This window comes from Nomascus leucogenys, chromosome 3, assembly GCF_006542625.1.
Source record: "Nomascus leucogenys isolate Asia chromosome 3, Asia_NLE_v1, whole genome shotgun sequence".
Taxonomy (NCBI): Eukaryota; Metazoa; Chordata; class Mammalia; order Primates; family Hylobatidae; genus Nomascus; species Nomascus leucogenys.
This window is the reverse complement of record NC_044383.1, coordinates 136,398,007-136,414,371: the sequence shown is the minus strand read 5'-3', so window position 1 is coordinate 136,414,371 and position 16,365 is coordinate 136,398,007.

Genomic DNA, 16,365 nt, shown 5'->3' with positions numbered 1-16,365 from the left:
CACGTGCTTGTGGGGATTGACTTGTCCTCTTGCACATTGCAGGGTCTGCTCTTTCTCTTCATCTTAGGCTACCTCTCTATTGCAATGGCCTGGCCTAGGAGTCGAGGTAGGTGTGGGCCTCAGCTTATTTTCTAGTTGGCTGCCGCTGGACCCTCCCTCTCCAGCTTCTACCGCCTCTAAGAGTAGAGCTCCTTGGAGTTGTTTCTCTTTGTGGAGTGACTCCTTTGTAGCTTCCTTCCCCATTTCCAGGGCTGCTGCTTCCTTTTTTAAGTCTGATCCAACATCCACGTTGACTTACAGAATCTGAAAGGTTTGCCTTATCTACTGAACTTTTGTCTTGTAGCTGAAATCACACTGTTTGCCTCTCCTACTCTCCTGCCAAATAACTTCAATGAGACAGTATTCCACAGAAGCACCTAAGCAGACCAAACTTTTGAGGGTAATAGCAGACAGTAGTGAATAGATTCCTACTAAGGGAGAAAGCAACAAAGGAAGTGAAATTTTAAGAAATAATGTATTTTCAAAACTCCACATACCAGTTTTTCTATACAAAAGTAATATAATTCCAAAGAGTGTTAAATCCTTCCGACATCAGGACGTTTGCAAACACATGTGTGGTACTCAGGTAGGCACTGACAACCCTTCCCCCAGCAGCTCACTGACAAGCATTGGTTTGAACCAATTAGACACGTGTGTTCTAGGGAAACCCACTCCTTTGCAAGCTTAAAGAAAAATTATAGACAGTCTAATCTTGCTCTACCTAGATAAGACAAATTCTTAGTAGGCAAATGAACTCTTTTATTGTAAATTAGACACATTTTGAAAGTTGCTTTGGCCAAGCACAGTGGCTCATGCCTGTAATCTCAGCACTTTGGGAGGCTGAGGTGGGTGGATCACCTGAGGTCAGGAGTTCGAGACCAGCCTGACCAATATGGTGAAACCCTGTCTCTACTAAACATACAAAAATTAGCGAGGTGTCATGGCATGCGCCTATAGTCCCAGCTACTTGAGAGGCTGAGACAGGAGAATTGCTTGAACCTGGGAGGTGGAGGTTGCAGTGAGCCAAGATCACGCCACTGCACTCCAGCCTGGGTGACAGAGCGAGACTCCATCTCAAAAAAAAAAAAAAGAAAAAAAAGGTGCCTTGAACTTCCATGGGTGTGTGATCTGTGTAGCTGCGTGGGGCTCCAAACTCAGAATGGTTTAATGCTCTGGGTTTAATGCTCTGCTCTCTTGAGTATAGAATTCTTAACTTTTGAACAGGGGGGCCCTGCATTTTTGTTTTGTACTCGGCCCCTCAAAATAGGCAGCCATTCCTACTTTTAGGTCACGATTAAGAAAAGAAAGGTTCTAAGTGTACTTCCATGGCTTTTGCTCTCTGTCTAATCTCTTGTTAATTCACACGCATGGCTAGAATCTACTTTGAGACTGGAACCCTCTTCCACAGTAAACTGAGCTTGTAAAACTTTGCCCCTTTTAATTGTGGTGGGAAGGGTCATGGGAGTTGCTCTTAGTGGCTTTTCATGGCCAGTGGAAATATAATATTCCCTCCCACCTCCCCTACTCTATTCACAGCAGCCCACAGCCATGGGTTTATGGTCATCACTCCGGGCCTGCTTTTCACCTCTGTCCTCCCAGAAATAAAACAAACGGTGAGATTTTGCTCTTTTAGGGGAAATGACAAGTTCAGCAAACTTAAGACTGCATTTGTGGCCATGGTTTGAAAAGAAAGCCCAAAAAGTGAAGGAATATTAACATGGTGGGCAGTGGTCCAGCCCCAAGGATGGTTAATTTGAGATGTGGAGTGGCTGGGACCTGAGACAGCCACCAGCAAACTGACTCCAAGTGAGATGGATGTCCCTTCCCTGAATCACAGGAAGACATCCCACCTCCCAGGCTGCCTGTTAAGGATGTGGGACTGTGTTATGAATATTTAATCAGTACCTTTTAATGGTTTGGTTTTTATCATCTCTCTTACTTAAAAATAATTCTGACTTCATTCCTCCCCCCAAATATAAATAAAAGCAAAATAGCGCTGAGAGAGCATTTGCTGTGGCTTCCTAATCATTTTTCTCATTGTAATGCCCAAGACTCAGTGCTTCCTGGGTGTACTTGAGGTTAGAAAGATTCTCTAAAGTGCTCCATCCTTCCTTGTTCCCCTCCCTCAGTTCCTGGCCTTTGCAGGAACTAAAGTTCATGCCTCTTTTACTGGAAGATTGTCCGAGTGATTAATTACCAAATAAGAATAGAGTTAGCCCTGGATCTTTAGTTCCCCCACCTCCTGCAAGACATTGAGTATAATTATCTAGAGAGTTCATTAAATGCATGATAGTTATGCTAGTTCTCCCTGAACAGAGACAAATGATGAAAAATGATTAAACTGCTCGCCTAACTAATAACTCATGGCAACAATTTTATATGGAAAGTCACATAAGGAGTGACACAGCATGAATCAAGAATAACCTCTGGAATAAACTGCAAATAGTGGTAAGTATTGAAGAAAAGACAACATTTAACCATCTAAACTGTCCTGCAGTGACCTAGCCCTAATTTTGCCTCAGTTGATCAGTAACAGCTGACATTTATATGGCACTTCACTGGTTATAAGTGTCTTATAGGTACACAGTCGTATTTTTAGGTTCATGATCTGAGAATATCCAAAAGGGTAACTTCCCACTGGAAATCCTCATTGTGGACTTGGACAATAAATAATGAAGATGAGACTTCATCACAGGAACCAAGTGACCGGAAGGGCAATGGGGACATGGCAGTAGCGCCTGGCACAATAGCACCTACATATTCATCCTCTGCAAAACTACCCAACACGCAGAGCTTCCTCACCCCTCCTGGCTTTTCTCTCTTCTACCTCTGGGCCTCCCTCCCCTCAGCCTGTTAAATGGCCAACTTGCCACCCCTCCCCTCCTCAGCTTTAGCATTCAGTTCTTATTGCTGCATCTCCCTGCTTTCCAGAGCTCCTGATTACACAGGAGCAACATCTAAGCAAGGCCCATCACTTTCCAGACCACGTGGCCCCTTTGGTTGCCTTGGCCTCACTGTCCAGCGTCCTCTACCTTACCCTCCTTGCTCTGAGAACACTGCTTAAAGCAGGCAGCTCCATGCACAAACCACAGATGTGTTTTCTCACCTTGTGCCTCTGCCCAGAGCACCTTCCTATCTGGACCAAAAGTCAGCACACTTTTGCTGTCAAGGGCCAGACAGTAAATATTTGAGGCTTTGCAGGCCACACAATCTCTGTTGCAACAACTCAACTCACAAAAGCAGCCACAAACAATTCAGAAACAAATGAGCATGGCTGTATTCCAATACAACTCGATTTATAGAAACTAGAGTTGGAATTTCATGTTGTCATGTGGCATAAAATATTATTCTTCTCTTGATTTTTTCAATTATTCAAAAACGTAAAAACTATTGTTAGCTTGTGGGCTATATAAAAATAGGCAGTGGGCTGGATGTGGTCCAGGGAATGTAGTTTGCCAGCCCCAGGCCTAGACTATTACTAGTCTTTCACAGCCATGTCACATATCACTTTATTTGGTAAACTTCCCTGAGTGTTGAGCATTTTAAGCAAAAGGCCCCCTGCCTATGATCTGATGGTGTTACGGGATCTTTGGGGTGTTGCTTTTCTTGCTGGAAACCTGTGGCCGGTGGTGTCTTTGCCCGAGTTTTGCTTTGGGCCTGCTGGGCTTGTTCCACCCACTTGGCCATGTAGGCTGTACTCAGCTCATACCACCAGCCTGGATCCCACACCTCCAAGGGAGACTGTGAGTCACGCATGGAGCGGCGAGGGCTGTGTGAGCAAGTGAGGGGTCCAGCCACTGTGCAGTCAGACACACCGGCTGCTGCCATGATGCGGGCAGCTCCAGGTGCCAGCATGGATGCCAGCTGTCTGCAAGGCTGCGGCTGGACCAGGCACACCACAAGCAGCTTCCCCTGCTGCCACCAGGAATTGTGATGGTGCCCAGAAGCTTGGGGATACCAGGAACCACAGGGTTCCAGAGACGGAGTCACAGCCCTGGCTTGGGAACTCACAGGTCTGGGCCCCCTGAAGGGCCACAGCTCTTCTCTGCTTCTCTTCACTTGCAACATGGTGAGCAAGGGGCATGTTTCCACTCTGTGTTACAGCTCTTTTAGCCCTGCCATTTGATGGGTCTGAGTTCTCGTCCTGCAACCAGAAAGAATGAGTGATGCAGAAAAGTGGAGGGTGAGCAAGACAAAGGGGAGCTTTGTTGAGCAATAGAACAGCTTAGAGGGGACACACAGGGGTTAGGCCCTTTCTGCAGCCAGGGCATCCCGACGAGTGTTCAGCTCCTTGCACAGAGGAGACCCTGGAGTGAGAAGCTCCTCTCTGCAGGCAGGTCATCCCATCATCTCTGCAGCTGTCAGCAGAGAGGCAGCACTGGACTGGGTCATTCCTGTCTACATGCAGGTTGTCCCATCATCTTCCCAGCTCTCAGCATAGAGGAGGTCCTGAGTGGGTAGCTCCTCTCTGCAGCTAAGTCATCCTGATGTCTGCTCAGCTTTGGCAGAGCCTGGGGCTTTTATAAGCCACAGAATGGAAGAAGTGAATGCCAATTGGCCCATGACCGTGGGTGGGCCTGGAAAAGGAACCACAAGCTCCCACTCCAGTCGGCGGGACTGGCAGCCCAGCCCACAGCCTTCAGGCCCTCCCTGATGTGAAGGTAGGGCCTCACCGGGGACTCGCCCCCCTTCCGCCAAGGAACCTGTCTGCCTCCTGTCGATGTTTATGGTACCCAGGCTGTAGGTGCCAAGGGGCACCTGTAGGCCAGTGCCAAGCTGCCCTCAGCGCCCCCTTGGCTTCACACCTATACTCGTTGGCACCCAAAGTCCAGAGGGGGCCAAGGTGGAAGGGGCCTGGTGTGTCAGCACTGCCCTAAGCATGCACACCCAGCCAGGCTGTAACAGCATTTGACTCAGCCCTGACTTTGCTGCATGATCAGAGCAGGCACTGACAACAGGGAGAAACTAGGCAGCGGGAGCAAGCACTTTGGAGCCTGTGAGGGCAGGGGTGGCCTTCATGGGCCTCCAAGAGCACAGAAATGTCTGGGTCTGCAGTTTGATTTGGGTGGCTGCAGCTGCACCCTGAGGGGCGGGGCTCCTGCCTGCTCCATGGAGCAGGAGGCCTGGGTCTGCAGCTGCAACTTGGGTGACTGCAGCTGCACCTGGGAGGGTGGGGTTCCTGCCTGCTCCTGGCCCCTCCAAGAGCACAGGGCTGCCCGGGTCCACAGTCATGGCTTGCGTGGCTGCAGCGGCACCCAGGGAGCTCCTGACCCAACTTGGAAGGGGTGGGGCACCTGCTTGTCCCCAGTTCCCACTGGCTTCACGGAGTGTGCATACCTGGCCGCACCTCCCTGCTGCAGCCAGCGTGATGGCAGCGGCTGCTCCAGATGGCCCGCCCCTGCCATCAATGGGACCCAATTCATACTTCTTTGTCAGCTCTTTCCATTAGATACTGATAATCTGCTTACATTTCTGACTGTCTACCAGCAACTAAGGCCCTTACGGGCAGGGCTGGTGATCCAGGCCTGGCCTGCTGCTCCCAGCAGCCACTGAGTGGAATTGGGCACTCTGGGATGGTGTCTGAGCCATCTTCTCTGATTTGCCTGGGGCCCTAGAGGACAACAGATCACTGAGCGTGAGAAAGGGGCATGTGGGCCACAGTGGGGGCCAGACCCAGTCACCTGGTCTGGAGAGAAGGAAAAAGTCATTATGGAAAACATGTACCGTGGTCTGAATGAGTGTGTCTCCCCAAAATTCGCATGTTGAAACCTAATCCCCAAGGTGATGGCATTAGGAGATGGGGCCTTTGGGAGGATTAGAGGCCCCAGAGAGCTACTCTGCCCCTTCTACCATGTAGGAACAGTGAGAAGTCACCATCCATGAATTACAAAGTAGGCCTTCACCAGACACAGAAGTTTCCAGCACTTTGATCTTGGACTTCCCAGCTTCTAGAACTGTGAGAAATAAATTTCTGTTGTTTATAAGCCATCCAATCTATGGCATTACAGCATAGGAGCCTGAATGGATTAAGATGGCGTAAAACGATGCTTGAAACATGAAAACTCCGGGAAGGAGAGTAGGTCCTCCAAGGGGGGCATGTGAAGAGGAGGGCATTTCCCTGCTGTAGGAGTCTTCTAAGGCTTGGAGGTAGTTTCCTGCCTCAGAGTAACCAGCACTAGCCCAAACCCATAGGCTCAGGATTTCCCACAGTGCCTGGGGATCTGCATTTTAAGTAGGTACTGCAGGTGATTCTTCTACAAATCACAGCTTGAGAATGACCCTGCCCTGCTTGAGTTCAGACTATTTGGCAGTCTCTGAAGATTGCTTCAGGCTTCATCAAAGTTAGGGACATTGGGGTAATCGCCTGTCCAGCACCCATATAGCTCTAGCAGGAAGCACAGATATCCCAAGGACTCCCAGGGGTCCAAGACAACACTGGCCACCATGTGGGCATCCACAGAGCAGTAGAACACAGTGCATCCATGCAAGTGAGCTCAGCAACGGTGGGCAGGGCCAGAGCAGCGGCAAGACACCGGTGGAGAACAAGACATGAGGAATGTGAGGAGTAGGAATGTGAGCAGTTGGGTAGACACTAAGCCAGCAGATATAGGACAGGCCTAACTCATTACTCAAGCCACCTGGAAAGGTCAGACGCATAGACTCTGCCGTTAGCCTCTCTGGTTTAAGTCCTAGCTCTACTTCTTACTAGCTGGGTGGGTGACCTTGGACAGGTTATTTCATCTCTCTTTGCCTTAGTGCCTCATCAGTAAAATAGCGACAATAACAGTTCCTACTCATGGATTGTTGTAGGATAAAATGGGTTAACACATGTGAATATATCAGAACAGTATCTGAGATGCCATTGGCATCATGCTGTCATTGCTGTCATTGTTATTACCATCAAGAATCCACAGCTAGTAGGACCTAAAAAGCATTTATGCTACCAAATTAGTGTTTGGCAAACAGTTGTTCAACTGCACTGAACTATGTCAAGCTGCAACCTGGGTCTCTCCTTGGCCAGTGTGTACCAGTCTCCAAAACTAACTCTACCCTCCTGTTGGGGTCTCGACTCTTCACAGAGAAAAATGATTGACTTCAGGTAGGCTTAGGAACCAATAAGGAGGAAACGCAGCTTCTAGAATTGTACTACCCTGACTCTGCCATTTAGAGTATGGTCAAACTGCTTAAACTCTATAAGACTTCATTTTCTTATCTGTAAACATGGCAATAACCTCCAGCATATGGTTTTTGTGAAAATTTGAATAAATTACATTCTATTTAAGTTACTGATCTTTTCTTCTCAAAAAGAAAAGCAATCTAGCTAGGGTTATTTATATGGTAATGAACTTAACCTGGTTGAAGTGCCAGTATTTTTATGAACATTTAAAAAAGCAGAAAGCGAATCTATTTAAATCATACATATTTCTAATTGGTGAGATAAGATCAGGGGTCCCCTCTTTTGCCTTTTTTCTACTGTTAACCCACCACTCCAAAACCCACAACAGGAGAACAGATTGTCTGGATATACTGTATTTATTTTAGATGTTCCTATGGAATAAATTCCTTCTGAATTTAGTGGCTTAAAACAACGATAAACATTTATCATCTTACACCATTTCTATGGATCAGGAAATTGGGAGCAGCTTAACTGAGTGGTTCTGGTTCAGGGTGTCTCAAGAAGTTGTAGTCAAAAGTCATCTAGGGCTGCAGCCAACTGAAGGCCTAATTAGAGGTGGAAGATTTGATTCCAAGATGGTGCACTCACATGGCTGGCAAGTCGGTGCTGGCTGTTGGAAGAAGACCTTATTTCCTCATCATGTGGCCCTCTCTGCAGGGCTTCTTGAGTGTTCTTACAATGTGGTAACTGGCTTTCCCAAGAGCAAGTAATCCAAAAGAAAGCAAGGGAAGCTGCAATGACTTTAGTGACCCAGTCTCAAAAATCCCACTCTCTAATTTCACAGTATCCTATTGGCTGCACAAGTCAGCCTTATTCAAAGTGGGAGGAGATGACACAGGGTGGAATATCAGCAACAGAATCACTGGGGGCCATCTTATAGGCTGGCCACCACATTTACAAAGGACTTAAAGCCTGTTTTCTTAAGGACTAGATTAAATTGACTTTTAAAATATGCTGTTCTACTCTGAAATTCCCTTGGTCAACACTTCACCAAGATTCTTTAGTTTAAACAAATGCTGGAAATAGGAAGTTAATTCCCAAGGCCATATTTTGCTTATTCCTGACTGGGTATGGTATGAGTGGGCGGATTCTTCTGGGGGAGTACATCAAGGAATGAGACATGGCATTTCTCACCCTGAAACAAATAGTTTAGTATCTTCTCAAACTTTGTATTGCTGGCACATGCGTGCTAAAAGAAAAACCTTAGACAGATTAAATTTAACACGGTTTAGTTGAACAAAGAATGATTTGCAAATTGGGCAGCCTCCCAAGCCAGAGTAGGCTCAGAGACTCCAACGCAGCCATCTGGTGGAAAAGTTATGGTCAGAAAAAAGAAAGTGACATACAGAAAACAGAAGTGAGGTGCAGAAACAGCTGGATTGGTTATATCTTGGCATTTACTTTATTTGAACATGGCTTGAACAGTTGGCCCCCTTTGATTGGCCAAAACTCAATGATTGGCACAGAAATAAGTTACACTCTGTTTATACCTCCATTTAATTTATAGTTCACCATATAGGGAGAAACCTTTAGGCTAAATTTAAAATACATAAGGAGGCAGCTTTAGGCTAAACTTGATTTAACATGTGTGTATGGTAGATACCAGAATATTTTGTAACAATATCCATGTTCTCTTCTTCTTGAGATAGGTCCTTTGGAATAGTTCTTACGACTGGGATGTAAGCAGAAATTATGTATGTCATCTTCAGACTGAGGCGGTTGAGTGGAATGTGATTTATCCATTCTCTCTCTCTTTTGTCACCTGTTGATAGGATGCAAAGCATTGGTAGAGGGAACCATGGTACTAGAAAATGACAGAGCAACCAGTTTGAAAGAGCCTGGATCCCTGAATGAATGTATGGAGCAGAGCTCTCTCTCTGCCTCCTGAGAGATCCATGTTGAATGGTGGTGAGAGTGAGAAATAAACCTTCATTGTACGAAGCCACTGAAATGGGTTTTTGTTATTGTAGCAAGTATTACTTGCTGCTACTAATGCCAAGTATAAATCATATTTAAATCTTTGCCATCCTGGGATTCAATTTAATTATTACAAAACTAAATTCTTGTCTACTTTAATATTCATGTTTTCTCATAGAAGATACCATTTTTTAAACAATAAGAGTGCCAAGCCCCAGAACATAGCTCTAAGGTGAAAACGTATAATGTCATAACTTATTACATGACATTTGGGTCAAGAGAATAGAGAAGATGGTGGGGTTTAAAAATAAAAAGTAAATAAGGGTTATAAAAAATGCAATACTATATAAAAATTGATCCAATGTATTCAAAATTTAAAGACTCTCTATCTCTTAATAAATACCAAAGTACCACAAGATTCTTTATATACACCAAGGAGAGGCCAGTAGAAAAAACCTTATAATTCTAGAATGAAGGATCATCTCCAGAGTCCTCAGTAGGGCACTTATAAACAGCTCCTAAAATCTTATCAGCACAATCAAGGGCTGTTTCTCAATCTCTTTCTATAAAAAACTAGACTCTGTATTAGTCTGTTCTCAGGCTGCTAATAAAGACAAACCCAAGACTGGGTAATTTATAAAGGCAAGAAGTTTAATTGACTCCCAGATCCACGTGGCTGGGGAGGCCTCACAATCATGGCTGAGGACGAAGGGGAACCAAGACACATCTTACCTGGAGGCAGGCAAGAGAGCATGTGGAGGGAACTGCCTATCATAAAACCGTCAGATCTCGTGAGACTTACTATCACGAGAATAGCACGGAAAAGGCCCACCCTCCCAATTCAATTACCTCCTATAGGGTCCCTCCCACTACATGTGGGAATTATGGGAGCTACAATTCAAGATGAGATTTGGGTGGGGACACAGCCAAACCACATCAGACTTTATTCGTTTTGGTTCTTCCTTTGAGGAAACTGAGTCCCATAAGGAAATGGAGGAAAACATGGCCAGCAGTGCTGACTCTCACCCCATTCACTTCCCGCCCTCAAGGGTGTGCTGCCCTTTCCTTAGCACCACCCACTCCAGGGCTGTCACCATCGCAGTGGGGGCTCTCCGTGTTTCCTGAGATCTCAAACGCAAGCGTTTCTTGGGGCAGCAGCGAGGCGCCTCGCCATGGAACCCCCGGCTCCCACGAGGGCTTCGGTGCCTGCTGGCTCTTCCTGCTTTGAGCGTCCGCAAGAGAAGCCCCCTGCTGGCCACATTCGTGGCGTGGGGACCTCGGGCTAAATAAATTTCATTTCTCTCTTCTCCCTCCTAAGTGTCTTCCACTATTTTCCTTTGTTGGCTCTGGACTTGTTCCAAATGCAGCCCTACTAAACTTTCGGGGGGCCTGAGTGTTTCTGGCTTCAAGGGGTGCAGTGGGGCGGGGCGGGGCGCAGAGGGGCCGGGGCTGCGCTGGGAGATGGCGTGTGTTAAGTGATCGTGGACACAGTGGTATTTACAGCCTCACTAACGTGCCTTGTCTTGCTGCCTTAGCCTCTGACTGTGAATAAAACAGTTCTCCTATTTTTTTTTTTAAGACAAATGACAAATAAAGCTGGGTAAAGAAAGTAATCGTTTACCTTGTGTCTTGGGACATGACATTTCTTTTCTAACATCTTTCGGAAAGCTAGAGTTCCCTAATGCCCTGCTAAAGAAAATGATTGACATCTTTCAGAGGGCGAGGAAATTTATGCGCTGTAAAACAATTTCCAGGACGTTGGAGATGAGTAATTTCCCTCTCTATCAGTATGTGTACAAAAGAAAAGGGACCCAGGGCACTGATGTAAACTGTATGAAAAATAAATGAGTGGCAAAGGAATAGTAAAAATACTTGAACTGAAAACAAAGAGAAGTAATCATGTTTTATAGTTTGGCTGTAGTTACTGAACAGTTGATTTAGATGACTAAGTCTAACCCATCTGTATTTACATGATCTGGAAGACATAAATTACTAACATGTAGAAAAATTTTGGAGAGGGGAAGTAAGCTACAGCTTAAGTATCTGATGAAGTTATCTAGCAACTCACTTTTTCATCTCTGCTGAAGTCCTGATTACATCTAGCATGACTGTGCCATCTAGTGGTTTCACAGTAACTGCCTGGAGTTGGAGGATACAGTTCGGAAAATTGCTTTGAATATCCCATGAACTCTTGGGTAGGTGCAAAAGTAATTGCTGTTTTTGCCATTAAAACAGCAATTTCTTTTGCACAAATTTGGCCCAATAAGAAAGAGATTGAAAGAGTATTTCCACGGCACCCACATGCAGCTAGTTCTGAATGACTTAAGCCAATCATGGCATGAAAGCTCACGAACTTCAAACAAATGCCTAAATTGAAACCACTGATTTCATCATCTAAAAGCATCTACTCGGTGTCAAAATGCGTATTGTGGCTGTATATCAAAGACACCATCAGGGTCTGTGGGCTTTGTCAATGTCCCCAGATGTTTATCTGCTGAGGAGAGGAGCTGCAGACTTCTCTTTCCTCTGTTTACAAGGTGCTAAGAGATACTGAGAGTATCTGTAGCAACTAATAAGGATACAGAAGAACCCACAAACTCAATAGCCATCCGTCAAACAACCAAAGGCTGATGTTCTTCACACAATAACATTGACTTCCCCATATTTCTTGCTCTGAAATGTTGGGGATCTTTTATCATTTTACCTTTAAAGTTAGAGCCCAGCCACACCAGCTTGTGCTCTCTCTTCCTCTACCTGGAATCCCCTGCTCTCTCATCTGCATTCTGGAGGCCACCAGTGCCCACCTAAGGTTGTTCCCAGCTCGCAAATGTCTCCAGTTCTGTGCAATCCCCTTCTAAGCCACTCACATTCTCAACTGCCAACCACAGTAAAAGAGCCACAAGAAACTCAGGGAAGAAAAATTAGAAAACAACATCCAGATCTCCAGGGAAGGAATAGTCATAGTTTACGTTACAAGTTGTTTTGAATAACTGCACACTTCATGTAGATCTATAAAAACGTCAATGGACAGAGTGGTAAAACAGCTAGGCTAAGAGGGGAGCAAGGCGGGGCCAGAACCCTCTATAATCTTTGGAAATGTTAGAAAAATGGAAAAGTGTCATAATTTTTTAAACGTAATTCTACTTTTGAAACTAGAGTGTTCCAAATCATTGACACGATTTTGAGATATAATTTACATAACATAAAATTCACCGTTGCAAAGAGTGCAGCTGAGTGGTTTTTAGTATATTCACAAAGTTGTGTAACCATCACCTCAAACTGATTTTAGAACATTTTCTTTACTCCTAAAATAAACCCGTATCCACAGCAATCACTCCCGATGCCCCCTTCCTGCCCCGGCCCTTGGAAATCACAAATGTACTTTCTATCTCTATGGATTTGCCTATTCTGGACATTTTACACAATTGGAATCATACAATATGTGGCCTTTGGTGTCTGGCTTCTTTCACTCAGCATGTTTTCAAAGCTCATCCATCTTGTATCATCACAGTACTTTCTTTCTTTGTATGGCTGAATGATATTCTGTTGTATGGGTATACCAAACTTTACACATTCATCAATTGATGGACACGTGTTTTTCCTGCTTTTACTATTATGAATAATCCCGCTATGAACATTCTTACACAAGTTTTTGTACATGACTTTTTTTCAGTTTTTGTACATGAATATTTTCAAAATGCTCTTGGGTATATATATCTAGGAGTGGAATTTCTGGTTTACATGGTAATTCCATGTTGAGAATTCTATGTGACAATTCTTTAACTCTGAAAAACTGTCCAGATGTTTTCAGCAGCATCTGCACCATTTTACATTCCCACCAGCAATGTATTAGGGCTCTAATTTCTCTATATTCTTGCCAACACTTGTTATTTTCTGTGTTTAAAAAATATATTACCATTATAGCCATCTTAGTAGATGTAAAGTGGTCATTGGTTTTATTTTAAAGAGCAAAAATTAATGCAAATACAGACTACAAAACAAATCAACGCCCTTTGGAGATTGAAAAGATCCCATTATAATAAAGTCAACTACATACTTCTACCTCACTTAGCACAGAGGAGAATAATTATACAGCCTGTTCGGGTACAGACTTTGCTACTAGGGCGTTTGTAGGGTGAGAGTGTGAGTCAGAACTGTCTTCGTTCATCCCACTGGTGCAAGAAGGTTCTCTACAATTTATCTAACAGTTAATCATTTCATTCAGTTTATCCAGTGGCAGGAAACTCTTTTCTTACCATTTTATTTATAATTTCTAGAATGCCCTTCTTGACATTTTCAGTTTGTCATCTTATAACTTCCTGTAAAGTTTAAAACCAAGTGACAAATTTTAAAGTATACCAAGCCACTTCCCATGTCCTCAGTCTCAATACTTCTTTCCATGAAGCCACCTTCACATATTAACCTTTTCTATATAGTCATAGTTTCCATTCCTATACCATCTCTGACACCTTCCTCTAGATATTACAATGTGTCAATATCCTTCTAAGCAGCTATCCTCAAATATGAACAAAATGTGCTCTGGCCAGTGGGGAATACCATGAGACCTTTATCGGTTGTGGTACTGTGTTTCTCTTAATAACACAGTGCAAGTCTGCAGGGCTTTTTGCAACTATATAAGATAGCTCAAATAGGGCTTCCACCGAATCTGCTAAAATCCTCAAGACTTTTTCAAATGACCTGCTGTTACCCTGCTGCTCTTGGCTAGTTGGTTTTTGAAGTTTATATTTCTCCATATTAAATCTCATTTTAAAAATTTTAGTCTATAATTCCAGCTTGTTATAATCTTTTGGATTCACGTCACTATGCCAGCTTTCTGTCAGTTATGAATTAGAAAGATATTTTTATTGACGTTTGACCAATTCCTTATTATGAAACATGTGGAAAGCCTCCTCTCCAGATGAGCATCTATTCTAGGAGGCAGCACCATCCAGCAGCAATGACAGAATAGCTGTTCACTTGTCTGCCTACTATTACACTGAAATCTTACTGTCCATGTTAAATACTAGTCACTTAATAAATATTTGTTTAATTGAATTGAATAATTTCCCTTTCAAATGTCAGCCTAGAGCTTTGTTGATGTCCCTTGATAAAAATCCCACTCTTTAGCTATCTTAAGCCATGGTTAAAAAAAAAAAAATCAATGACACTTTCTGTACAGCTAACAATTCACTTCCTAATATATCCTCCTTCATCTTTCAAGTTCTCATAAAAATCGCTTACATTTTTTCAAGCTTTTTTATGTGCCATGATTTATGCTAAGCATTCTATGTAAATTAGCTCATTTCATCCTTACATCAAACCTGTAAGTTCCATTTTTATTTTCATTCTAGGTATGAGAAAACTGAGGCACAGGGAATTTAAGTAAATCATCCAGGGTCACATGGTCAATTGCTTAGCAGAGTCAGAATCTGAACCCAAGTCAGTTCCAAGCTAGAGCTAGAAAGCCTTTTATGAAGTCATGACCATCCCCTAAAAAAGGAGAGAAACTCCTATTAGTGATATGCTACTGACAGCATACACTTTTTTAGCCACATCCCAAAGATTTCTGCCAGTAATTGACACCTTTCATTCAAAAGTGACCCACAGGGGAGTGGTTGCCTCGGAAAGAGGAGGGAATGAATTGAAACTGAGGTAGGAGGCAAGACTTTACTCCAAATTAGGTTGAAGACTGGCTGAAACAGGCAGGAGGTGAAAACACCTCTCCATAAGACATGTATTACTCAGGGCTCTCTAGAGGGACAGAACTAATGGAATATATATATATATATATATGAGGAGTTTATTAAGTATTAACTCGCATGATCACAAGGTCCCACAATAGGCCATCTGCAGGCCGAGGAGCAAGGAGAACCAATCCAAGTTCCAAAACTGAAGAACTTGGAGCCCAATGTTTGAGGCCAGAAAGCATCCAGCACGAGAGAAAGATGTAGGCTGGGAGGCTAGGCCAGTCTCTCTTTTCACATATTTCTGTCTGCTTATGTTCTAGCCATGCTGGCAGCTGATTAGACTGTGCCTACCCAGATTGAGGGTGGGTCTGCCTTACCCAGCTCACTGACTCAAATGTTCATCTCCTTTGGGAGCACCCTCACAGACACACCCAGGATCAATACTTTGTATCCTTCAATCCAATCAAGTTGATGCTCAGTATTAACCATCATACATGTCCACCAGTGCCATGTCAATTTATCATTGCTATGGCAACACCTGGAAGTTACCACTCCTTTCCATGGCAATGACCAGGAATTTACCACCCTTTTTCTAGAAATGTCTGAATAACCTGCCCCTTAATTTGTATGTAATGAAAAGTGGGTATAAATATGACTGCAGAACTGCCCCTGCTACTCTGGGCATCCTGCCAATGGGGTGGCCCTGCTCTGGAAGGAGCAGTCCCTCTGCTGCTGCTGTGCACGGCCACTTCAATAGAAGTTGCTAACACCACTGGCTCATCTTTGAATTTTTCCTGAGCAAAGCCAAGAACCCTCCCAGGCTAAGCCCCACTTTGGGGGTTCACCTGCCCTGCATCAAAACCAAGAAGAAACTAATGAGGTATTACCCATTCATGTGTAATGCCTTGTCACTTTTATTTTTAAAAGAATGCAAAATTACAAAATGTAAATATGTATTTATTCCAAGTGCTGGATTCCTATGTGTTGTTATGTTCTAGACACTTGCCTTCATTTTTCCAGTTACTGAAATAATATTTTTAAAAGCAAATCTGCAGATGTGTGGACATTTTGATGCATGTGAAATTGCTGATGTGGCTGCCCTTTTGACATAGCTAAAGGAGGTAGGTCTGCAGATTTTTACATTTTATCACAACAAATTTAACATATGTCAGCAAAATGCAATTGAAATCCCTTTAGAATGGTTATAATCTTCATAGTTTCTTCTAGAAGATCAATTTACCTTGCAACACTAGGGAGAAAACACCCAGAACCCCTTCAGGTCCGCTGATTCCTCTCAGTAGCTCCAACAATTAGCTTCTATTTAAAGAGCAAGGCCAGGGCATTAGGGAATGGCCTAATGATGAGATCTTAGTGTATGCAAATTTACTGCACATGGTGGCAGCAGGAGGAAATTAAACAATTGTTGACTGATTATTTCTAAGATACAAGATCATGATGGCTTTTTTCATATACTTTTCATACATGTTCCAAATTTTCCACAGGAAAAGAAATTATTTTAATATATCCTCCTTTGTCTTTCAATGT